Here is a 25617-nt window from a genome sequence, read left to right on the forward strand (position 1 = left end):
TTCTGGTAGTCCCCATGTTGTATGCACATGTATTTTTGTGGCAGTCATTTTGATCATTTTGGCAGCATGTGGAACAGTTGCTGTGTGACTATATCATTTCATACGCTCTGTAGGGAAATAAGATAAGCATTCACTTGTTCTAGTTCAGCCTGTTCTGTTCAAATTATCTCCATCTGTGTACTATTTGTGTTTTAAAAGGCAGTATGAGATTTCTAGAAGTAATCATTGTAGAAGCTTTTTGTTAAAAACAGTGTATAACATTTATCACAATCTCCAGTAAACACTTAATTATTTTGAGTTGTTGTTTAGAAAATCTAACCAAAACTTTGCAGATTGTGAAAAGAATTCCTGATTATAACATCAACACAAGCATGAATCAATCAAAACAGTGAAGTCATTTTATGATCAATCAAATGCAGTGCTGTTAAGGACTTTGGAGTTCCTTGAATTCCAGTACTTCATTAAATCCTGCGGGTATAGAATGCAGGCAAAATCAGCATTTTATCATTATGCATTTTTTCAATAGCAAGTAGAATCATATTAAGTATGTAACTTATAAAAAGAATATCCCATTTGAAATAATATTATGTACATAAACTAAGAGAAAGACAGTAGAAAAACAGTTTGGCTTTGTCCTGGGGATTTTTGTGAGCTTAAGCCTATTGGCTGAGCTTTGGAAGCCAAAAATACCAGTTCAATCTGTTAATACATAACCATCTAATTATGCTTTTCAATAAAGATTTCCTAGGGAATAGAATACAAGTAGATCAGTTCAGATTAGGGCAGATTATCTTTTAGGAGTATTCTGATTACATCTGCTTCTGCTAGGTGTTTAAAGAGAGTTGACTTGGCAGTCACTAGAGCCTTCCACATTTCCTTGGTTTCACTGAAAGAAAAGATTCATTCTAACTAATGATGGAGATATTTCTGCTGAGTTATATCTAATGCCAAATGAACCACCTCACCTGAGATGGGATATGACAAGTTGTACAGTGAGGCACTAGCCACACAAAAGCTGAGTGTATTGACAAGGAGGATACAGACAGAAAAATTACTTATCTCTTACAGTGCCCATTTATCACTTACTGCTGTACTTTCACTATTTCTACCCTCAGGAGTTATACAGCAGAACCCTATTCTTTGTCATGCAGCGGATTCGTTGGATGTGGCAGTTGCCTTATAATCTTTTTATAAACACTAATAGAGTTTTTTTACTATAAGAAAATAAAATTATGGAAGGGCAGAGAAAAAATTACAAAGAAATAGGTCTCCAGTGTTAACATTTCACTTAAATGAACTGCTTCATGTGAGCCAGGGCTCTCACAATTAGGCAGTCTCTGCTAAATTACATAGAAGTGGAATTTACTAGCTGGAAAGATAATGCTTGTTCCTTGAAAGAAAAACTCAAAAGATTTGATAATTAGCTCTCAGAGGGGTCCATTGGTTATTTTACAGCTGTGAACAAAACAGTAGAGACCTTATGTATTGACCTAGCTATCTGACAAATCAGGAAGAGATCAGTGTCATGGAATCTTTTTGAACAGACCACCTCCTGACACTGGGAAAGATCCAGATGAGGTCAAAACCCTCAGCTTCCTGTCTTGAAGAGGAAAAGCAGAAAAAAATCTGATAAACAAAAAGCTACACAGAGCTTCTTTGGAACTGTCTGGAGATGAAGGGAGGCGGGGGAAGAATATTTTTTAAAAAAATATGGAAACAACAACTCTTGTTAAATCTGGTTAGACAGTATATGCATTCAACAAATATCAAGAAAACTCTGATTTACATTTTTTCCAATTTGATTACACTGTCAGAAGTGAGTCTGAAACACGAGAACCAGTAATGACACATCCAAAGGCAAAGTCAGAGCAAACACAATCATTACCCACTAACCAGAGCGTTAAATACACTTCCAAATGTTTCCACTCTGGGGAGGGATCAGAGAAGCAAGGTTAAAAACAGAGGGGAACTTAGCCTGGAGGCCAGCACTGTTGCTTAGGTCAAGTCCTGCTTTAGCCTTGGGAAAAACGCATATCCTGCCTATTATTTTCACATCCTTGAAATGGAGTTAATATTGTTTTCCCTTGTCATGTGTATTTTAAGGTTAACTGTATTAAAGATACACTGAAATGTTGTGTTAATAGGAGCTATTTGATTGCCTGAAATACATAGGTGGAAGTTCCTCAGGAGTCTTGAAAAATAGCTTTTGGTGCTGCAGTATTACAATGCTTGTTACACTCCCATCCTTTCAGTATTCAAAGCCGCTGCTTGTTTCCAGTGAGGACTGGTATCCCATTTTTTAAGCACTCATGCTTTAACACTCTCTGAGGTCTCCATACAGCAGCTTGAGGAAACTATATTACCCTTTTCCCAATGCCCTTTCCTGTCATATTTATCCACAGGCAAGTGTTCCTTTCAGCTCTCTATCACCTCTCTTCAGAAAGTACATAAAAGCTCAGCCTTTATTTGAAGTTATGTACTACTGAACTTGCATGTTTAGAGATATTTATCTTTGTAAGCATAAGTATCTGTGTCAGCAGAAGGACCTATCATAAATTAATTCAAAACCATTCCTTTAAAACCGGCAGCTGAGCCCTGGACAAGAGAAAAATAATTTCTCTATATGAAAAAACCTCTCCTGGGCATGGTTGCCCAGGATGAGACAGACAGCAGATGAATGCAAATCAGTTTGGTGAAATTCTAATTTTATTGCTAACAAACTTGGTTACTTAAAAAATCCTCAGGCTTCACCTGTGGTCATCTAGTTCTCTGGGCCTGATAATAAGTTCTGTTATTTCATCTTTTTTTTTTTTTTTTTAAATGAAGAAGTGTCAAATGTTTTTTTGCTCATCTTAGTGAAACAGACATATGGTCTTGATACGAGTCAGACGAAAGAGGATTTAACTCAAACAACAATGAAACTGCAGTTTATAAATATTTTATTGGAAATTCTAGCATGATTATGCATTTATCTTTCTCTCACATGTTTGATAATGGTAATATTTATTTTAATATTACATTTCTATACAGTAAGAAATACTCATAGTTTCCAAGTATCCTGTTCTTCAAATTAAACAATCACTGGTTGAGCATCACCTGCTACCAGGTTCCATGAATGCACTGTAAGCCTGCAGTGTTCTTGCTGCTTTTCTTCCTTGGGGAAGCCAGCTGGTGGTGACTCTAAATTCACTACAGCTTGCCTTGGTGCTGGCTCTAAACTGAGTCAGGTCCTTTCCCCAAATATGTATTCCTGTGTTTTTCTGCTATCCATTTCTGAGACTGTAGTTTTGCTCTTTTGGTCGCACTTGTAACTCAGTAGCCAGAGTTTTCATGCAAAGTGTCTTTCCTCAAATCAACCTGATTTTGTCATGGTGTGTCTTGTATTAAGCCAATAATAGTTGGCATATACCAGAGATAAAAATCAAGACAAATGATCTGATACTAAGTACATAAATATAAAAAATAGTGTAGGGTTAAATTCTATTGGGATAATGCAGTCATATCTCAAGAGATAATGTTTGATTAAATTGAAGAAAAAAAAAATACTGGAGTACACTTAAATGCTCTCAAGCTAGTTATCTCAAGTTCTCTAATAGAAACATTTTGATTGTATGAGGACATAGGCTAATCTGTGCCAGCTGCTCTGTAGTTAACAATTCCAAAAGTCTCATTCTTCCTTCTCAAGCAATTTTTTTCTCTGCAGACATATTTCATGCAAAAGCTATGCCGACCTTTAAAGATGTTTTATGTTTTTGTCACAAGATGTGTTGACAGTGTTTATTTCTCTTAGTATCAGGAAACCCTACATCTAAAAGGGTTTTTTTAAGTGTAGTAAAACAGCAAAACATCTTGTTATTTCTATCTTTATGAAGGGTAAATTACCATAGAGTTGTATGGTTATATATCTGTTAACCTTATTTTCCTTTGTCATAAAATAAAATTTTGTTGATAATAAGCTGAAATGCCACTCTTCATTTTAGACTTGATCCTTTGCTTTTCAGGATTAAAAACTGACTGGGGTTTACTATGATTAACACTTCAGAAATGTGAATCTTAGGAGACCCCCCCCCAGTGCCCCACAGTGACTTTTGGTAACGGAATACACCTTGCACAGAGTTTTTTTCCAAACATATATATAGGTATATGTACTCCCTGTACTCCCTATTTAAAAGTGTTGTATTGCTTTCATGCAAATACAGTTTGAACAGAATGACCTGTTGGAAATGCAACTGTGAAATTGCTAAAGCCCAACTTACTTACCCTTGCAAATGCATGTTAAGTAAAGCCACTAAACAAAAGTAGCACTGTGCATTTTGGAGCATTTAATCTTTGGGAAAAGAATGTCTATTGATTGTATATTTGAAAGTTGTATAGGACAGTAGGACAACACTGTTTCTATACCTATTATTTCTAGGCATGTTCAGAAGATAAACAATAGCCATCATCTTAAATTAATGAGTACATGTAGTGTGGAAGTAAAGGAATGGATACTTTCTTAATTGAAAGTTTACCAACTTCTTTAAAGTTGTCTCCTGTACGATGAAACAGTAATATTACTATATCTTAAAAAATTCCTGTATTCCTGTAATAACCATTTTAGGGCCGATTTTGAAACAGATGTTTCTGTTTCATTCTGTGGTGGTTTTATACTTCATGCTTGAGGACATGCTATTGTTACTGCATCATGGCTTCATGATTCATTATACTTCTTTTCTGTATATGTAAGCAGACACTGCTTTGTGACATACCATAGGCAGCCTATTACATAGTTGCAAAGGGGAATGAGTCACCTGGAAAAGACTCCATCCCAGCTGGAAACTGTGGAGCCAGCCCAGCTGAAATAGAAGTGTGCAAAATTCGTTTTTACTTTGCTGAAAAAAAAAAAAAAGCTTAATAATTAAAATATGTGCTTGTGCATCTTAAGAGACTGAAAAACTTAGAAGGATCAGACATTTCCATACCAAAATAACTGCAAAAGTTTATCCAGGCTTTGAGATTTATGGATTTATATGAGCATAACATCTTGCTTAAAAGATTTAACATTTAAACACATTAAAATTTAAGCACATTGCAATGTACTTTACTCCAATCCAGCTAAGCTGGAATATGCAGCTATGTAGATGGAAAACATTGCTGCATACAGTCTGCTTTCTACCCCATGGTAATTCTTAATTATTTGTTGGTAATTCAGTTTACCAACACTCACTGGACCTTGACATTTCCCCTTTTCCTCTTTATTTTCAGTTCTACAAATAGTTGTTATATATCTGATCCTGATACTGTCCCCATTGTTAGGAGCTAGATTCCACAAATCTGAATTTAATGGACTAAGTCATATTTGGAGTCTAGTCTCATTTACTGCAGTAACACTAATTGTGAAGAAAGAGCAAGCAAATTATTATTTTAAATATAAGGGTTGAATACAATTCAAACACAAGCTGAGGATTTGTGGAAATCAGGTCAGGTTAATTGCTGGGCTTTCAAATCCAACTTCACAGTTTCAGAAAAAATTAGTCTTATATTCTGCAATTTCTTATGCTTTAATCTCATAAGGTCCATAAGGATATCATACTCTTGGCTTACATAATTACAGATCCAAGAGGCACAATCTCTAATATTATTAGTAAACACAAGAATTGCAATAGTTTCACCACTTTCACTAAAAGCACTGATCTCTAAATGCATTGGATTTCTATAACACCATCACTGATATTTAGCAGTAACACAACATAGGCCCAATAACATGCTCTAACTGATCAAAAAATATAACATTATTAATTCTTGAAGCTTATATTTGAATTTCAAAGACTTGACAGGGCCTTTTCCATGGTGCTCGTTAACAGTAGAGAAAATATTTCTACATCTTTTAATCATATCAGTTCTAGAATCTTCTGTAATCTGTCCTATATTTTTATAGTTATAGATTCCAGTATCTTTTGCATTATTTGAAGCTGAAGTAATTCTGTAGCAGTCTATGAGTCTGTCACTAAATATCCTGGTCACTAGACTAACTGTACCGTACTCTTTCCCACTACTTTACTCGTTGATTTTCTACTCAGTTTTTACTCAGATGAGGATTAAATCAGACACTTAATTCAGACCAGGAGAGTTGTCACTTATTACATAGGTCCATCTTGCACATGGGACCTGGCAAGAATTTTCCTCCCGTGCCCACAATACCCATGTTTATACCCCTGAAAAGTCCAACTGACTCATCCATGGACAGTGATGACCAAAATTTCCTGCTCAGAGTCTCCATGTCTCTCTGAGTTCTGCGTTTGCCTTCACAGACTGGCAACATTTCTCAGAACACACCAAATGTTTCTTTCTCTTTGGACCTAGAGGCTGAAAGGCCACGTTTGACCTTAGGCTCCGTGTTACCAGATTACTATAATCGTTGTCTAAATTATGATCTGAATCTGACTTCAGATTCATCTAATTGTTTTAGTTTCCTTTACTGTTCCATTACAACTTCTTTAAATCTCCTCTGTGTTCTTGCATTAATATGCGATTGAACAGGAAGACATTGTTTATTAGCATAAGAAGTTAATCAGAGGCTTTCTTCAGGCTTTCCTACTAGCCTTCATCCAATAGTATTGGGCATGGATTATGTGTTACCCTACTTGCAGAAGTTGATAAGCTAGCCTCTGAGGACTGTTCAAGTGCAATTCAAGTGTTTTCTGTTATCCAGAAACTAAATTACTTCTTGTCCTCTCTGACATGGAAATCTTGGGGTGCTTCAAATTTTTGTGTTTTCTTTTTTTCACAGAAATTCTACCTCATGTAGGCTGACATCATTGAAAAATATTTAGTTCAGGCAATCATTTCTGGTTATTTCACAAACTGTTTCATCTGCAGCCACAGATTGGTCATTGCGGACATTGACTTATTTCTTACTGTGGCTTAGTGGTTATAACCAGGTGCTTGATACAACTTAGTTATTGATGTTTTTGCAGATTTAATAGTTTTCATTGTTTATTTCCTTGTCTCCATGTTTATGCTCTTTATTGGATCAAAGATGCAAAGCCAGACATAACATGCCCCACAGCTGCTCTCCTATTGCCTTGTTTCATCAATATAATCTCATTTTTCATGATGTTTGTGATTTTGCTACTGATTTTGTCTGTTTCTTAGCTCAATTATTAATAGACCACAAATGTCAGACTCATATGTTCAATTACACAATGCAGACTAACATACCATATAACTCAATGAGTCAGGAAACAGACTGAAAAAATACTTAGAAACAAGGTTTTTCTCCAGCACTCTTGGACAACCATGCTTTCCAAATTTTGAGAGATAATTATATGCTTCATGAAAAACGTTAATTTTCCAGAAATTTAATATTTCAAGGAGAGTGTCACCGTTTGACTCAGGTCTGACAACAATGCTCTCGATCCCCTCCCCCTCGCACCCAGGTAGGGAAGGAGAGAGAGAATGAGAGAGAGACTTGGCTGGATTGAAAACTAAACTACACAGCTTTAATTAAACACTAATGATATAAGAAAATATATACAATTATATACAGATATGTTCAGGTATGTGCAAGAGCCCCTCGCCTCCCCCCACCCCCAGCAACTCCCACCACACTCCCCTGAGTTGGAACAGTTCCGAGAAATCCCAGAGCTGCTGGTGGAGAAAAGCGGAGAGTGATGAGGGTCAGGAGAGCTCAAGCCTGGGGGTCGACGGTGATGGATGGACGGAGTCGTCCCCGGACGCCGGCCATGGATGGGGGAGAAGGGAAGAAGAAGAAGGAAGGAAGTTGTCTTCTGTGATCTCTGACCTTCCTCTGAGCTTATGTAGATACATGGAATGGAATATCTCTAGCAAATTTTGCTGTCTGTCTAACCCAGCCTCCTACGGGGGGGTCATAGATCTCCCCATAGTGTCTGAGCCGGCAGAGTGAAGGTGCGACCTTGAAGCCCCAGCAGTTTGAAAAACATTCCAGTGTCTTATCAGCCTAGCTAGAACAGAATGTTGCTAGTTAAAAGAAAGCTTGCTGAAGAAAAAAAAATCAGTAAAATGGAAAATTGGCTTCATCCTGGCTCAAACCAGGACAGAGAGAAACTGAAAGGAAGCTTAATTGTGTGACTCTCATTCTTACATCTGTACTCTCTTTCTTAAAAAGGAGAACACTGTTGTGGAATTCATTTGAGGTTTGAAGGACTGAATAAGAGAGCCATGATTTGTGATCATTGCCTCTTAATCCTAGAGCTTCTTGAAATCTACATTACTGCTGGTCCAGCTGGCCCTTCAGCAAGATCAGAGGGGATCAGTAATGATCCATTTAGTGACCCAAGGCAAATAGAATTAATTCAACTGGTTTATGTTAAGTAGGCCCACTTCAATAAAGGTTTGCTAAGATTTTTCTACTGGTCTGAGGCACAATGAAATTAGGCAATGGACAAACTAACATTTCTCAAAATTCTTGAATAAATTATGTCATTTGCTTTATTTATTTCTCTTGAACCCAAACTGTTGCTATGGCTTTCATGCCATTAAGAAATGGAAATCATATTATACTGAATTTCCCAAACAGATCTAAATAAATTTGGCTTAATAGATTTTCCCTGCAACATAATCAAGCTAACAGCATTATTGAAAACCTTCTCAAAATGCCATTGTTCAACTTTAAAAAAATACCCTTCACTATTTGCTGTTCAGATCTGAACTTTTTTACTCTTCATTGATCACAGGAAACTTCAGGCTACCTGTGAAGAATAAAAAAGTCCAAAATGCTAACTTTTTTTTGTTGTTTTTGTTTGTTTGTTTTTAATTTCTGTCCTGAGTGCTACTTTCTCTTTTGCCTCTTGTCTTATTGGCATGTATGAGTTTTCTTCCATCTGCTTTTTTTTACAATGCAGGTTGTTCATTGTTAGTAACATCCTGCTTGAGTGTTTGTAGTTGCCTGTTTGTCCAGTTAAAATCTATCAGAAGTGCAGTGCCAAGATCATAGCAAGGTGCTGATTGACAATACTGTTCTTTTGTTCATCCTGGAGCAATATTGAGTTTCATATTCTTTCTTTTCACATTTTTCCCTTTTCTTACTCTTAATGAGTTTTCCTTTTCTGTGTTTGTTTGTTGTTGTTTTTTTTCCAAGTCTCATTCTATGGCCTGAGCTTATTTTAATATTTTCATTTAAAAATAGTATTTTCAAAATAAAATCTTACTACAAATGTAGAACATTTCCAGATTTTATATTTATTTTTCAACAATTTTTGAAGCCTGTTCTGGGATTGTATCATATTTCTAACTATAATCACTGGAGTTCTCTAGTTATTGAAATCCTGACTTCCAGCAAGAAATACAGATTTAGGTGGGGTAAAACCTTTGAAAATAATTAAAATCCTATTACAACAAAATTGGTAAAATATTTCAAATTTTTGTGCATAAATGAAATTGTATTTATGCCAGTAACTGTTTGGGGGAAAAGTTTGGAATGGAATCCAATTTGTTGAACATTAGTTAAAGTATCTCACTTAATCCTGGCCCTTTCATGTTTGTCTTTTTTTATTCTATCTCCTCTTTGAGATAACTCTTTAACTCAAACCTGCTATTTGGGAAAGCCACTCTTGGAACCAACATTAACTTTGTATTCAATTCCCCGCTTTTATATATGTTATATATATATAATTTATTTTTTTTTAGTTGTATATATATGTACCTCCTACATTGCTGAGGTCACATTTTGCCATGTAGATATGTTGACCATTAGTCAAAACTAGGACTTCTAACCAACCTCCCATCCAAATTGCCAAGCTCCTAACAGTGGGCTACTGGACCCTTTGTGGATGCACACACAGACACAAACTGACTAGCTGAACTCAATTTGAGCAGCATGTTGACACTTTTCCTTTTCTTTTCCTGGCAGGCTACAGCTGGGAAGGGAAGCTGTCAGTCATCAGCTCCCTGAAAAGGAGGGGTGATGTGCAGGCTCCTGCTGCAGGCTAAACTGAGGAGAAGGAGCTCACGTCCCAGCTGTGACTAGAGCAAAGCACAAAGCTTTTCCTTCCTCCCAGTCCTGACTGTCAGAGCTCAGCACTAATGCCATTACTTGCTTCAGCCTAGCTCAAACTCTCAGAAAGAAAAAGGAATACACAATGTTAATTTTTTAGATAAAGCTGCCAAGAATTCTGGTGTGACATGCAATAAACTGTCACTTCAATTTTTCTACAGTATTTTTTGCCTTTAATATTTTTTCTTGCCTTGGTTTATCCACCCAAGATGTTTTCTGACTTTATCATAAGAAACACTAGGCTTTTTTGAACAGCTTATTCCTGAGAAGTTTACAATTCCTTAATCTTAAAAGAAAATTTGGAAGTAGAAAAATAAGAAGCAGGGAAGAATAAGATCTTAATCTGGTTTTCCATCTAATATCTGTGCGTACAATTCACAAGAATGTTTTTTTGCTGTTGCTCACAGGGGCAGTGAAAATCCTTAGACAGTCCTGTGCTCATCATGGCTGTGTTATGAAATGATGCGAAAGAAACTTAAATAGTCATATCCTCATTGAGTGCTATTGGTGCTGAACTTTAAGTGCAGTAAGTTATAGAATGGCTAGGGTTGGAAAGGACCTTAAGGATTACATGGTTTCAACACCTCTGCATGGGCATGGACACCTCCCACTAGATCAAGTTGCTCAAAGCCTCATCCAACCTGGCCTTGAACACTTCAAGGGAGGGGGCATCCACAACCTCCCTGGTTCCACAACCACCTGTTCCAGTGTCTCACCACCATCACAGTGAAGAATTTCTTCCTAATGTCTAACCTAAATTTACCCTCTTCCAGCTTAAAACTATTATCCCTCATCCTATCACTACACACCCTGGATAAAAGTCCCTCCCCAGCTTTCCTGTAGGCCTCTTCAGGTACTGGAAAACTGCTATAAGGTCTCCTTGGAGCCTTTTCTTCTCCAGGCTGAACAGCCCCAAGTCTCTCAACCTGTCTTTGTGAGAGGTGCTCCAGCCCTCTGATCATCTTCATGGCCCTCCTCTGGACTAACTCCAAGAGCTCTATGTACTTCCTGTGTTTGGGGCTCCACTGTCGTGCATGGAAGGTTTTGCACAAATCCAGGTAGATGACATCAGTTGCTCTCCCCTTGTCCACTGATGCTGTGAGCCCATCATAAAAGGTCACTGAATTTGTCAGGCATGGTTTTCCCTTGGTGAAGCCATGTTGGTTGCCACCAACCACCTCCATATTTTCTGTGTGCCTTAGCAGAGCCTTCAGGAGGATCTGGTCTATTATCTTGCCAGGAGTCTGCACAACCTCTCTGGATGACCTGCTGCATTGCTGAACTTTCCTGGGGAAAAATAAATTTCATGATCCATTCTTGTTTCAGTTTAAGTCCTTTTTCTCTTTTCCTATGCCTGTGCACCTTTGGGAAGTACTGGCTCCATCCTTGTTGATCCCAGGGGCTGAGGGCTTGCAGCACAAGGTGTGGGCTCATGCCAGCCTGTGCCTGTGGAGGACTGGGAGCAGCAGTGCAGGACAGGGCTGCAGCAATGGCTGTGGAGGACTGCTTGCTGCCTGCCCATCCCACAGCCTGCAAGAAAAGATTGGTTGCACCTGAGCTGTTCCTGACAGTTATTCATCTGCTTGCTGTTACCTTGCTAACTGGTGGCTGCTTACTGCATGCAGGTCTCAGTCAGCTGCCAGTGGTTTTCACCTCACAAATGCTGGGGGGTGAAATGGCTTCCACTGACATTTGCTGTCACAACAAAAATATCCTGAGCATACTGTGCCTTTTTATTCCTAGAGATGCACTTTTTCCATAGGTTTTTGCCTGTAGTGAAGGCATAAGGATTTGCAAGTCCAAGAGTCTGGAGAAGAGGTGTAAGAGTGGACAGAGATGGCTCCCCAGTAAACTAAGAGTGGAACATAATACCATCTCCAAGGACAAAAATCTTTATTGAGACTGAAAACTGACAAAAATAAGAATCAATTAGTTTAAGCTAGAGAAAGTTTGTGATTCCACATTAGAACTAAGTTTTTAATGCTAAGGAAGGTACCACTGCAATAAAACCTTCTCTTCTTGGAGCAGTTTTGGAAGTTTGTAAGAAGAACTAGAGAACTATCCAGCAAGTATGACAGTCCTGTCACTGAGACCAAAACAGGTGACTTGACATTTCAAGATCTCTTCCAATTGTATTTTTTATTATTCTATTACTTTGTATTGCTATTTCATTAAGTGTATATAAATGTTCAATATTTAATATTTTGTAATATTTAAAGCAGTTAGTGTTGACGGTTTCAGATTAAAATTGTCACTGTGTTTGGGAAGCTGAATTTACTGTTGAAAAAGCTGTGAATTCTTAAAACTAAGTATACAGAATGTATTCATTTAAGTGTTTATGGAAAATTGCTTTAGTAGCAGTTATATGGTGCAACTTTGGGCATGCTTCTAAGGATTTAAGAGAAATGCTACAGGAAAATTAGTATTTAAAGTGAACAGAAAAATCTCAGCAGCAAAATTTTTTAGAGGAGAATGAATTCAGGGATTCAAAAAGGTAGCTGCAAAAGAATGGGGTTTTCAGACTAATTTTGTATTTTCATTGTGTGTTACATGAGTTATATCCTTTGACATGAATGGATAGTCAACCCTGCAGGCTAGTTTACAGGCCAGTGTGTCTGAGCAAGCCCTCAATGCTGTTCACTGTGTACAAATCAACCCCATTAAGTAACATTTAATAGCTAGAATAATTCCAGTGTGCATAAACATATTTCAAAGGCATACATGAAATAGCTGAATATATTATAAAGAAAAGCGGAATTCCTTGTCTGAACCACAGGCTTTTACAAGATTCCAGTCAACCACTTACCACATGGTCAGACACTTAGCTTTGATGATTTTCAGACAATATACAGAAGACAGATGCTAATAAGGGCTATCTGAGGTAAACAGGGTTTATTGCAGTTATACCAAATTTGGACCATTATCAGCTTTGCAGAAGGCATCTCATAATTGGTGTAGAATTTCAGAGAAGCTGACATGACTGCAGGATCTTGCTTATTTAATCCAGGAAATATTTTAGTTGTAAAATATGGTGTGTGCCATATAAAGGGTGATCCGGCTCCCTCTGATTCTGTAATTTCTCAAAACTTCTGATTGCCATTTATGATTGCTTCCTTAGAATTCAAAGTGAAAGACAGAGCGTGCTGTGTGGAGACTTTTCAAGCTATCTATAATCTTTCTTCATGTGGCTGAAAAAGAGTAACTGTTCCCTCGATCAGTTTTTCCACTCCCTTCATATTTGGTCTCAATCCCAGTTTGGGGGGCTCAGTTTTCATAAAGCTAAGAAGTCTGATATGAACCTCTAATTTTGTAACCTTTTTGAACCACTTTTGCTGAGACAAGTTCTTAAAGTTCAAAGGTGCTGGGTCTTAAACAAAACCTGAACTCTAACTATGGTTCCATCTTGTTCACAAATAGGAATTTACTTCTCGTTCAGGGTCAAAATTTTTTACCATCACCTTGGCAGTCACCAGTAATAGTTATAAATACCAACATGTTGTCCTTTGTGATACAAAACTATTCTTAGTTTAAACCTTACTGTGCAGAAGTAATTTGATAAGAAAGTAATTGTCGGCAGGACAATCCAATTTTCACATGGGAAAGAATGAGCTCTTTTCCAACAAGATACTTTAACTCCTTGCACTGAATATAAAAAATTGGCAATGGATTTTCTCATGCTATCATGTTCTCCTGCAAGCTTGTGACACACACACACATAAAAAAGTATCTTTGGCGTTTCATCAGCTGCATAGATTGGCAAAACTAAAAAAAGAATACATGGGTGAACTGAGGGGCAGGGAACAGCAGCTGACTGCCCTTCTTTGACAACATGCCTGTCTTTCAGACCCTCACCAATTAAGTTACAAATGTGCAGATTCCCTTAGGTTCTTTGTAGTAGTGGCTTGAAGAAAAACATTTGAGAAACCCCCAGACCCTACAATGTCTGTAAAATCAGCATAGCCTCACCTGTAAAAACAAGGTTACAATTATGTGGTCACTTTGCAGCAACATAAATCCAGGCTGTTTTAACCAAAAGGGAAAAATTGGTACAGCTTTTTGTCCTGCCTTTGTTTGGCCTTCTGTGGCCAGCACATTTGCTTGGCTGCCCAGAGAACCAGCCTAGAGAGCTGACCCTGCTCAGCACTACCCCTTTCTCAGGAGCGGTGCTAGGCTGGATCCCCACTGGCTGCCTACTGGAGGCTAGTGCTGACACAAGGGGAGGCAAGGGGCAGCCTAGGAGAGTAAATGAGGGAAAAACTACTTGTAGGAGAACTGTGAATTATGGCAAAATTAAGGTAACCATGAAACAATGACCTGTTTAAGCTGAAGTTTTAAATATATTTTAAACTAAGTTTGGAGGACTACTATAAACAGAACAAAGTACAAAGTTACTGAACAGTGGAGTTCTGATCACACTTGAATCTTCAAATACTAAACTGTTCTCAATACAATGCTAGGTGAATTATATGTTAAATCACTCACTAAGGTTTAGTAGTGGTTTTACTATACAGTAGTTAACATCCATTAGAGCTTGTCTGGTTATTGAAAGGAATCTTTGCAAGAAAGAAATGAGCAGTCTACACAGCCCATGGAGAGTTATAGCCAAAGAGCTCAGTTCACTGCTGGAGCAAAATCAAGTGCCAATATAGCTAATGATCAGTCTTCACATAGTAAAAATAAAGAAGCTATGCAGAATACTTGGATTTACAGCAAAGCATCAGTCTTACAACTGTGTGGAGAACAAAATTTGGAAGCAAGTAAGTAGATTTTTGAGCTTTGGGACTTTCAAATAATTTTCGATCATAGCTTTTTCTGAGCATTGTCCTTAGTTGTAGGAGGAGACACTGGCCTTGTTCTTGGAGATGCATATGCTATAAATACCACTACTGCCATAATGATTTTTTTTCGGGGGGGGGAGGGTTATGTTGAGTAAGTCCTGCAGTAAAAAGGTCATTCTGTTTTGCAAATATTTTTCTATAAATACTGACAACTAAGTCAATCTTGTCATATAAGTCACATGCAAACATAAGTAGCATTCTGCGAATCAGTTCCAGCGTTTTTGTTGCAAAGAACATACTGCCTTGGAAAGCAAAAGTGCTTTTTAAAGTTCACTGTTTCTAAACAAATTCAGTCTTCTTAGAGAAGAGTTTAAATTCTCAGCTTCCCTCCTCTATTTGTCATTAAATGCCTGCACAAGAAAAATATGACTCTGCTATAATTTCTGGAAGCTTGGAACAGCCTTCATTATCCATTGGCTCCATCTGCCACAACAGTAAGCCTAAGAAAATCTTTAAATAATTCTTTCAGGTCACTTGCATGACTTTAATCTTCAGTCAGTGCATTTTTTTCTGATTAGATGAACCAGAAGTAACACCAAATATATAAAAGATATTTCCAAATAGCTTTGCATAGAAAGGTGGTCTATGCAGAAAGAGAATATTAGCAGTTCAGGGAAGTTTTGTATATTGCCAAACTTCTGTAAAGTTTGATCTTCTGCATCTGCAGAAAATAACTTCACTGTTGAAATGTGGTTGTTTTCAGGATCACAAAATTGTCCAGTTTGGATTAGCATTAATGTTTTTCACTTTACTAGCCATTGCCTTACCTTTATAATGCCATTTTCACCCTAGTGGTATTTATTTGTTCCTTCATTTTTCTACAAGCCATATTAGCAGATCTGTGTTGCTGCATATTAGCGCTGCTGAATAGCACAACAAAGAGAGAAAAAGAAAAAGAAAACAACAACAACAAAAACCAAACAAACCAACAAAACAAACCAACCCCAAATTAGGTCTTACATTTTACCCATCTTGATAATAGGACTGTAACTGGGTCTTGTCACATCACATATAGAGCACCACACACCACATCATACCTCTTTCAACATGCATTATTATTTAACTCTGAATTTAATAGGCTAGATTTTTAACCAGCTAAGATAGTAATTTCTATTTAGCACATGGAAGAGACTGCAGAGTGGTTTATGGGTTTTGATTTTCATGTGCTGCCATGATGCTCACTGCACAAATGAAGTAGGTAAAACCTGCAGTAGAGCAGATTAACTAGTAACCCATTTAAAGTAGATCTTACACATCTAGTTTCACAATTCTTGTGTCTTGATCCTGGGTGTCCTTTCAGACACAGGGTTGCTTGGACTCTCTGAGATTCAATATGGTTGGTATATACCTGTCTATATCATATAGCTTTCTAGAAGAACTTTTCAAGAATTTGAGCATTTCTTTCCACATCAAATCTCCCACCCCATCCTTTCCATCATCGGGTCTGACGTTGCATGTTTTCTTTCTTGCCTCTTTGCAGAGGTCTCCATAATCTAGTCATGCTTCAATATGTAGGGGAAGAAAATACTTTTTGCTGAATGCATCCTATCTCAGTTTTCCTTGATTCCCTTTCTCTTCTAATTGCCTCCTTCAGACATAGGAAGGGTTGGAAACTGTGTTTGGCAGACAAGCCTAGTGAATTTCTCATGTAAACTGCTAACTTGAGCATTACCAAAACCAGAATGATAAATGCAGACTCTTCTGTCTTTCTCTAGCTATCTAAATAAATGACCAGATTATCAGAAGCTGTAAGCACTGGGCTGATTTCCATCAGTTTCAGGCTATTACAAAACGTTCCATGTTTTTTATTCAATATAAAAAAATTCTCAGGCAACTCTTGGTAATGAGCCAACCCAACCTATTTTTTTTTTTAATTAGTCTCTCCAGGTAAACTTGTAATATTTACTTCTGCATTTAGAAACACTGAATTTAAACATACCATCAATGTAGAAAGCCTCTTGACTGCACAAATCAGAGTGCATGCATGCATGTTTATGTGACTTCTAAATACACAGAAATACAAATAAACCCACAAGAATCAAAAGAGTAATATATAGCTAAAGTAAAAGGCAGAAGCAGTTAAATATTTATATTTTTACCAAAAAAACCCACCCTGATGAATGATAACTTGCATGTCAAGCTAAGCCCTCATGGCAAGATTTACAAGGTTAAATAACCAGCTAAACCTGTTCCCCACATATGGGGATTTGTTATAATTTTTATATAATAGCACATTTCTTCCATAATGCTTACTAGTTCTGCAAAAACATTTTGTTTGCAAAGAAACGCAAAAAATTTCTGCAACATGCAAAGTTAACTGGACTCAAAAAACTCAGTAGAGACTCTCTCTTCCCTCTGTCCCCTGCACACAAATAATAGGCAAATTGATTAAGATATTACTAGCAAGGGGACTGTCTTTGGTTTTTTTAATACTTTTTTTTTTTTTAATTTGTTAACATCACAACAAACAGATGCCTTATCTATAATGACTGAGCTGGCAGTGCAACCTGTATTCTTAAAACTCTTCATTTACTAAAGTAGCATAATAGCCATTTGAGACAAGCACTTCTATTTCTCCTTGTGGTTTGTGGAGTTTAATTCTCATGTCTGTCTTAGGCCTGATTGACAGTCCATTACAATTGTGGAAAGAGTCCCACTAATTTCAGGAGGCCACTCAGTATTACTACTGCAATATCTTTGGGTTTTTTGGGGTATAGTGTCACTAAGACTTCATACAAGTAGTAGCCGTTGCCTGGTTTTTATATTTTCATTGGTGAGCTGGAGAACAAGCTACATTTTAGATTCATTCTTCTTCTCCCATCCTCTTTGCACTGTCTTTAGTGCAGTGTGAAAACTTAAAGTATTGGATTTGCTTTCTATTTGTAAATAATCCCTTACTTATTGGTTTGAAATGCATTAGATGATCACTTCAGAGAAAAGCTTTTTTCCCATGAGAGCAGTCAAAGATGAGAGCAGGTTGCCCAGAGGGACTGGGCATTCTCTTTCCTTGGGAGTTTCCATAACCTGCCTGAATCAAGCCTTGGTCTGATTTCACAGCTGGCCCTATTTGAGCAGAAGGTTCTCTCTTTCAGATCTTAAAACTGACAAAGGAGGAATAAATTTTAATTTCTTGTATCTTGATTTCTTCCCACTCCCTCTTGTACTATCTGTGGGCACCACTGGGAAGAGCCTGTCTCTTTGTTCCTACTCACGCATCAGATGCATCCTTAGCCTTCTCCTCTCCAAGCTAAACAGTTTCATCCTTCTCAGCCTATCCTCTTAGGAAAGATGCTCCAAACCCTTTGTTATCATTACCAGGCTTGCTCCAGGATGTCCATGCCTCTCTTGTACCAGAAACTCCAGGACTTGACCCAGCACTGACCCCAAATATTTCTCACCAGGACTGAATAGAAGTGAAGAATTCTCCACCTTGTCATGCAGGCAATGTTCTTCCTAGTGCAACCCAGACACTGTTGGTCTTTTTTTTTTTTTTTTTTTTTTTGCCAGAAGGTGCTTTGCTGGCTCATAATTATCCTCACCTTTCTGTTTCCAGATGTGAATTTCTCATGTCTTAAAGAGGGACAAACCACAAGTAAGTTATGAAGTATACTAATAGGCCAAATGTGTAAAATCTATTGTCTCTGTCATATATTCAGCTCTATTTCCCCAAATACAAATTTTATTTTAAGGATGCTTGTGCAACATCAGACATCCAACACCTGTAACTGTCACTTTTAAGTACTGCCAAATTGGATGAATGTGAACAGTGGAAGTAAAAAAAATCTTGTCAAAGTCCAAATATTGATTTCTAAATTATTGGTTTTATTGCTCGGAGAAATCCATTTCTATTATTATGGAAATTGAGTTTCTCAGAAAGTCTTTGTGTTTTTAATTGCGTTATACAGATAATAAAATTCTGGTATAACATTTTAAAGTATTATAAAATACAAAGGATAATAACAGATATATTCAAGGAGACTCAATGATTTGTGATCAGTTTGATAACATTTTCTCACAAACTGTTCCTTTCGTTCCTTACACGGTTTGGAGTTTGGAATTTCAACAGGCTCACAAAAATGATTCTTAGTTTGTTTTATTTCAGTAGATACAAGAACCCCTGTGGGTGATCATTGGCATCAGTTCTCTCTTGGTTTGCTTTGAATATTCTGTTTGGTAAATTCAAAAAAAACCCAAACAAACATTGAAAATTAGGCTTAAACAGAATCACAAAGACCAGAATGCATTTCCTCAAGGGCAATCCCTCCCTCTCATTTAATTGCAAAACTAAAACAAACCAAACTGAAAAAAAAACAGCTCTCTTTCCACCAGTCTGTAAAGTAGGCATATAAAATACAACTACACAAATAAATTCACTTATTTGTGTATTTGTAAAACACATGCTAACAACAGACAAGCATGCAAGCCAATTGGATAATGTCTCTGATGCTGATTTGATTTTTTATTAAAATACAGTAACTATTGCACCTTTTTTGGCTCTGATTTATAGCATAATAGGGAAGCAATAAGAAGTTCACTGGAGTATTTTCTTGTTGATTTTACACAAAGTCACTACAGGTAGTTTTGAAATAATATAAAAAACAACAGCATTGGTAATCTTTCACTTACAGTCTATTTGATCACAGTTCTATTTAAACACAGTATTTTCCCGTGTGATAATTACTGCTCAAATTACTGTTATAATATTCTCCACAAAGCAGAAGACTTTCCCAGTGAAGGTAAAAATTTGCTTTTTGCTCTACTTTGTTAATCCTAGACATAAGAGTTTAGGCATAAAAGATTATTTTTAGAGTAAGTATAGTGCTAATTTACTAAATATGAAGAAGGAAATCAGAAAGTATCTGAATATCGTTTATGCTGGAAATAGCTGACTAAACATTTTATGTTTTAACTGTATTTTTTTCCACTCAGTGAAGGCAGAGTATGGTCATGGTACTCCTCTATGGGATTTGATTTGGGCAAATTTTCATAGTCATAATCCTGATATGTTCCTAAATCAGGAAAGATTACCAGGCATTGTGTGTCATCTAACCGGCTACTGTAAATAAGTGTAACTCCAAAGATAGACAGCTGGATTTTGCCAATCTCCTGTATTTTATGAAATTGTAATCTATGTATATGATCATTATCTTCTCTACTGGACAAGATATAACATTTAGAGTTGTTGATTTTAGGTTTGGGTTTAGTTCTATTTGTTACCTGAATTAGCACCACCAATTGTTATTTTCATTAGTATTGCAGGAAAATTGAGATTATAATAATGCAGTAATAACAGTTTGAGAAGTTAATGTTTTCACTTAATATCTACCCATGATAATATGGCATTAGTTAGAAAATGACCCTGATTGACTTAGTTGCTTACTACAGAGCTGCTGTGTTTCAAGACCACCACTTCATAACTATTACCTGCAGTCCCTGCTGAGTTATCACAGTCATGGTTCCTCAGATTGTTTTATCCCAAGGTTTTCAAATTATTTTACATTTAATCAATAGTTAATTGCTAAAATTCATTATTAAAGTAATTTATCTGCTAGTTTACTTGTCCAACATGAAACATGAAAAACTATAATAAAAACTGCCTGAACTAAAATAGAGTACAGCCTAAAGGTTGAGTACATGTTTAGGCAAAAAAACAGCTGTAGAAAGGAAGTTAGTAAAAACAAATGCTTTAGTTTACATTAAATTAGCTTTATATTTGGAAAAACTGAGTCAGCTATCTAAAATTCTTGTAAGAAGAATTAAAAGAGAAGCTACTTTTCCAAAAAACATGCATGAATGTGTAGCAATATCTGCATGCATGACGTCTCCTCAACTCTGCATGTGTACACCAGTGTATGCTTAGCTCATTTATTATTTTCAGTCTATTCTAGATATTAGTTCAAAACATAATTTATAATAGTATTCTTACGGTGATTTTTGCTGGTGTTTAGACCTAGTTTCATGTCAAAAAGGAATGGGGTGCTTTAGTTTTTCATTTTGTTTCAATGTGCTCTGCCTGTGACCCCTCCAATATAATGAAAAATAGGAATCTAATGTGATACTGTAGAGTGTTAAATTTAGAGAAAGAGAAAATTCTTGGGCATTTTCCAAAATTTGTGAACTATACACTGTAATGTAGATGGATAAAATTTACACATCTGATTTATACATCTGATTAAAAATCAACAGATAATTCCAAAATAGCACATTGTGCATAATTCTTAGTGTTTGTTTTCAGCTCAGATGAAAACTTTCACAGTCTAAAATTATAGAATCATACAACGGTTTGGGTTGGAAGGGACCTTAAAGGTCATCTAGATCCAACCCCCCTGCATGGACAGCGACACCTACCACTAGATCAGGTTGCTTAGAAACCCATTCAACCTGGCCTTGAATACTGCCATGGAAAGGGCTTCCAGGACCTCCCTGGCAACCTGTTCCAGTACCTTAACATCCTCAAAGTAAAGAATTTCCTCCCAATATCTAATCTAAATCTCCCCTCTTCAAGTTTTAAACCATTGCTCCTTGCCCTCTTGCTACAAGCCTGTGAAAATGTCCTGCTTTCTTGTACACCCCTTTCAGGTATTGGAAAGCTGCTGTAAGGTCATCTCGGAGCCTTCTTTTCTTCAGGCTGTACAATCCCAACTTCCTCAGCCTGTCTCCATAGGGGAGGTGCTGCAGCCCTCTGGTCATTTTTGTCACCCTTCTCTGGACTTGCTCCAAGAGCTCTATGTCCTTCTTATGTTGGGGGCTCCAGAACTGGAGACAGTACTCCAGGTGGGCTCTCACAAGAGCGGAGTAGAGGGGGAGAATTATCTCCCTCAACCCGCTGGCCATACCTCTTTTGATGCAGCCCAGGACACAATTGGCTTTCTGGGCTGCGAGCTCACACTGCTAGCTCATGTTGAGCTTCTCATCCTCATCATCACCCTCAAGTCCTTCTCCGCAGGGCTGCCCTCAATCCTTTCTCCTCCCAATCTGTATTTGTGCATGGGATTGCCTCGATCTAGGTGCAGAACCTTGCACTTGGCCTTGTTGAACTTTGTGAAGTTTCCATGAGCCCACTTCTTAAGCCTGTCAAAGTCCCTCTGGATGACATCACTTCCCTCCAGTGTGTTGACTTCACCACACAGTTTGGTGTCGTCACCAGACTTGCTGAGGGTGCACTTGATATCACTTTCTGTTTTTCAAAAAAGTTGGTTTTTAGCAAGGAAAAAGAAGAACAAATAATTTAATGCCATCTGAAATACATAGTACTACTACAAGATCGTAAGTCAGTCCAGATGTCTGCAGATCAAGAATACCAGACGAAACTCAGACAACTCTTTCCACAAAAGATCCTTTTTTTTTTCTGGATAATCAAGCTCACCTCGCCGCTTGTGCAATAGGCTTGCCTCTAAAAACCAAGGTTTTCTTTTTGAAGAAATTGTGAGCATTTTGACGCAAGAGCATCAGGAAGGAGTCAGGCTGTTGGTGCCCTGATGCCCTTAACTAAGGGCTGCTTGGAGCTGGACATTCTCTCTCCTTAACCACACAGAGGAAGAGAAGGTTATCTGCTTCAAATGTTCTGCCCTGACCTAATAATACAAAATCAATATTATTTTATTATCCATATTATTTGGATATTATTTAGTATTATTTTGATATCATTTAGTATTATATCCAAACTTAACCAGTGTTGTACTCCTTGACTGGCTTATTTTATTTCAGAGTAGGTTAAAATCATCATAATGTTCTGATAATATGGGTATAAAGTTACAACCTTAAAAAAAAAAAGGGGGGTGGGGGGGTGGGGGCAGAGGGGCAGAGGCACGTTTTAGAATTACTCTGATAAATGCTGCCTTTGTGCAGTGTTTTTATCTATACTCCAAATTATCAAAATCAAAAATATGACATTATGCACAAAAACATTATATTGAGAAATTGCCAAGTGTTTTCCATGCTATAAGGAAATAATTGTAATATACAACCTCAGTTTCGTTAATGCAGGCACAAAGCATGGTAGTAAAAAACAAACATCATGGGGAACAGAGGGGAGGAGAATAGTGTTGTTCATTTCAATAACAATATAAACCCCAAAATGACAAAATCTCGTCTGTGAACTATGTTCTTCAACATGTTTTCATTTTATTAGCATTGTGTGCTGATAGCAACAGGGCCTGTGAACTGTTTTTCCTGTTAAAATGTTTGGATTTCTTTTTATATGTCCTTAACTTTGGGTTTTAATACTTAATTTAGGAGTAATTCGAGCATTCTTCATTCTGGGAACAGCTACAATGCTGTCTGTTCTAAACATATGAATATATTTAAATGCAGCTAGGTCCTTTATCACACCAGTGAGGATACAAATTACAAGAAATATTGTTTTTTCCAGTTCATGACCTGAAGTATTTCCTCTTTGTGTGGAGACATTAAAAATAAAATCTCCAGACAAATAGCTTCTCAAGTTTGACCTACTGCATAAGATTGTGATATGTTCCTGAATTGCACAATTCAAATGGCTAAAGGCAGAAATAAAGATTGTTAGGACAGTCTTTGACCAGGCACCTTCTAATGCCTGAGTTTTGATTTCATAATGGTAAAGGCAGGATTTTGCCATAATTCTATTAATGCAATTTAAATTATTGCATACAATTTGGAAGGTAACTAGCTCTCAGTAGGGAAAAAAAGACTCGATGCAAAGGAAACACAGTATTTTCAAAAGAAAACAAAATAATTACTAATATCTTGCTGGCTTTTATATATATCACATTTAGGTCACAAAGTCTCAGAATGGAGATACAAAAAATACAGGCTATAAAGCTCTTGGAAATGTATTAGATAATATCAAGACCAAAACTCTCTAAACATAAATTAATATTCTCATACTGTTTATTTAGTGTGTTTTATTGAATTTCCAACTCAAGATTAGCCTTTTTTATATGTACATGTTAATTTTTTTGTATAGTGCTTAGGCTATCATACACAATTCATTAGTCCCCTGGCCTAGCAGATGGTGATTCTTGCGTTACTCAATAAATTGTAAAACTAGAAGCTATAGTTAAAATGCTAAAACTTCTCATTACAAGGTTGATTTCAGTTAGAACAAGAGAACCACTGCTGAGACTTCTGAACACAACAGATAAATTCCATACCTGTAATATTATTGCTTTCTGAAAGAGTTGTTAACCTGCAAAACCAGCACATTGTGTCAAGTCTGAGTAACTCTTTGGGCAGTATTTTGCCACCTCTTCATTGCAGCAGATTCTTCTCCAGCATTCTCTATCTGCTACATGCAGAGCAGTTTTGTACTATTTTGACAGGATACAAGTTTATACATTTTTTGGCAGGATAAGTCAAACGATTTGCTTTGGAAAAATAAAAATTAAAATTAAAAAAAAAACTTGTCTTAGAGTAAAATGCCTGTTCTTTTCTAGTCTGAAAAAAAGAAACACAACAAAACAAACAAACCATGAAACAAGCGAACTGAAAGTCCCCATTCAGTCATCAACAGTTGTGATGTGACAATTAACTTTTGGGTTTTAAATCAAGTGTAAATTTTTTATTAGCCTTTCCAGTGCTATATTTTGAAGGAAAAATAATAGAAATACATACATTTTTATGGGACTGTCTGTGAGGCTACTTTTGGTAGCAGCACCGGTCCCCTCTGGGTAGGTAAACTGGCTACATTCTTACCAACCATGGCAAACGTAGCCCCATGCCACAAAGCAGGTCATGTCTCCTGTGTTACCAGACCCTTATTTGTTCCTTGGACTTTCTGCTCTCATGCAGATTAGATGAAGTTACCATTCTTTATTTGCAAACTTCAGTTTGACACCAGTTAAAATGAAGATACATGGACTTTCCATTAAACTTTTCAGACAGTGTGTTTTCAGTTTTAAAGAAAGTGAAACTTAACCCATTTCACTGATTGCTACATTGATTCGAGGTAGTATTCTCGCAGGGTCAATTTCAACCCAGTTCAGGTTGATCCGGAGGTCCTGTAAATTCATCAGCTTTTTCAGCAAACCAACCTGAAATATTATGTTGTAATAAAAAATTAAATACAGTTTTCCTGGGTTTGCCCTTTGCTATGAACATTGTTCATAACTCTGCTATGGCCTGACATATTTTTATTTCTGCTTTTCTAAGATTTAGTTAACTAACCTTCAGTCATCTCTGTCATCTCATAAAGACCATGTAGACCATAGATATGACTATCTTATTAATACAGTTCCTTTAATTCTAGCAGAAATAATCTAATTCATGTTTTGCAGTGTCTTTGAAAGCTGTCTATAAAACATGGGTTAATAGAATCCCAACTAGACAAGTTGCTGTGTACCCAGAAAAAAGTCATTTGGGGCATTTTTATTACCTATTTCTTGGACACAATGAAACAATTACAGCATCTTTGCTTCTATTTTTTGAGAAGAATCTATACAAATATTATTTTAAGTGAGTTAATGGAACTTCCTATTTTCTAACTTCCTATTGTGGAAAACCATACAGCAACCAGTAGGAGTTTTCATATTCCTGATATTTCAGGCAAGCTAGTTAGCTAACCTTTGTGTTAATCCTCTATAAAAAGAAGAAAGAGATGGAGGAACTCCTTGACAGCATTATTTAGTCCCTCTAACTAAAGGTCTTGATTTGAATTGCTTTTTTGAGGACCTTCTCTGTCTCCATTTACTACAGACAGAGTATAGGGAAACAGGCTCCTTAAACCAGATGTTTCAGGTAGTGATGTAAATACCCTGATCCTGCTCTCTCTTTCCAGTCAGATAATCT

The 25617-nt window shown here is 36.9% G+C and overlaps 1 protein-coding gene across 3 annotated transcripts in view; it reads left to right on the plus strand.

Annotated features, from left to right (window-relative positions):
- Positions 1–25617, plus strand: part of DLC1 (DLC1 Rho GTPase activating protein) — a 233960-nt gene that overhangs the window by 31634 nt on the left and 176709 nt on the right. The gene's annotated exons all lie outside the window — the stretch shown is intronic.

This window comes from Apus apus, chromosome 4, assembly GCF_020740795.1.
Source record: "Apus apus isolate bApuApu2 chromosome 4, bApuApu2.pri.cur, whole genome shotgun sequence".
Taxonomy (NCBI): domain Eukaryota; kingdom Metazoa; phylum Chordata; class Aves; order Apodiformes; family Apodidae; genus Apus; species Apus apus.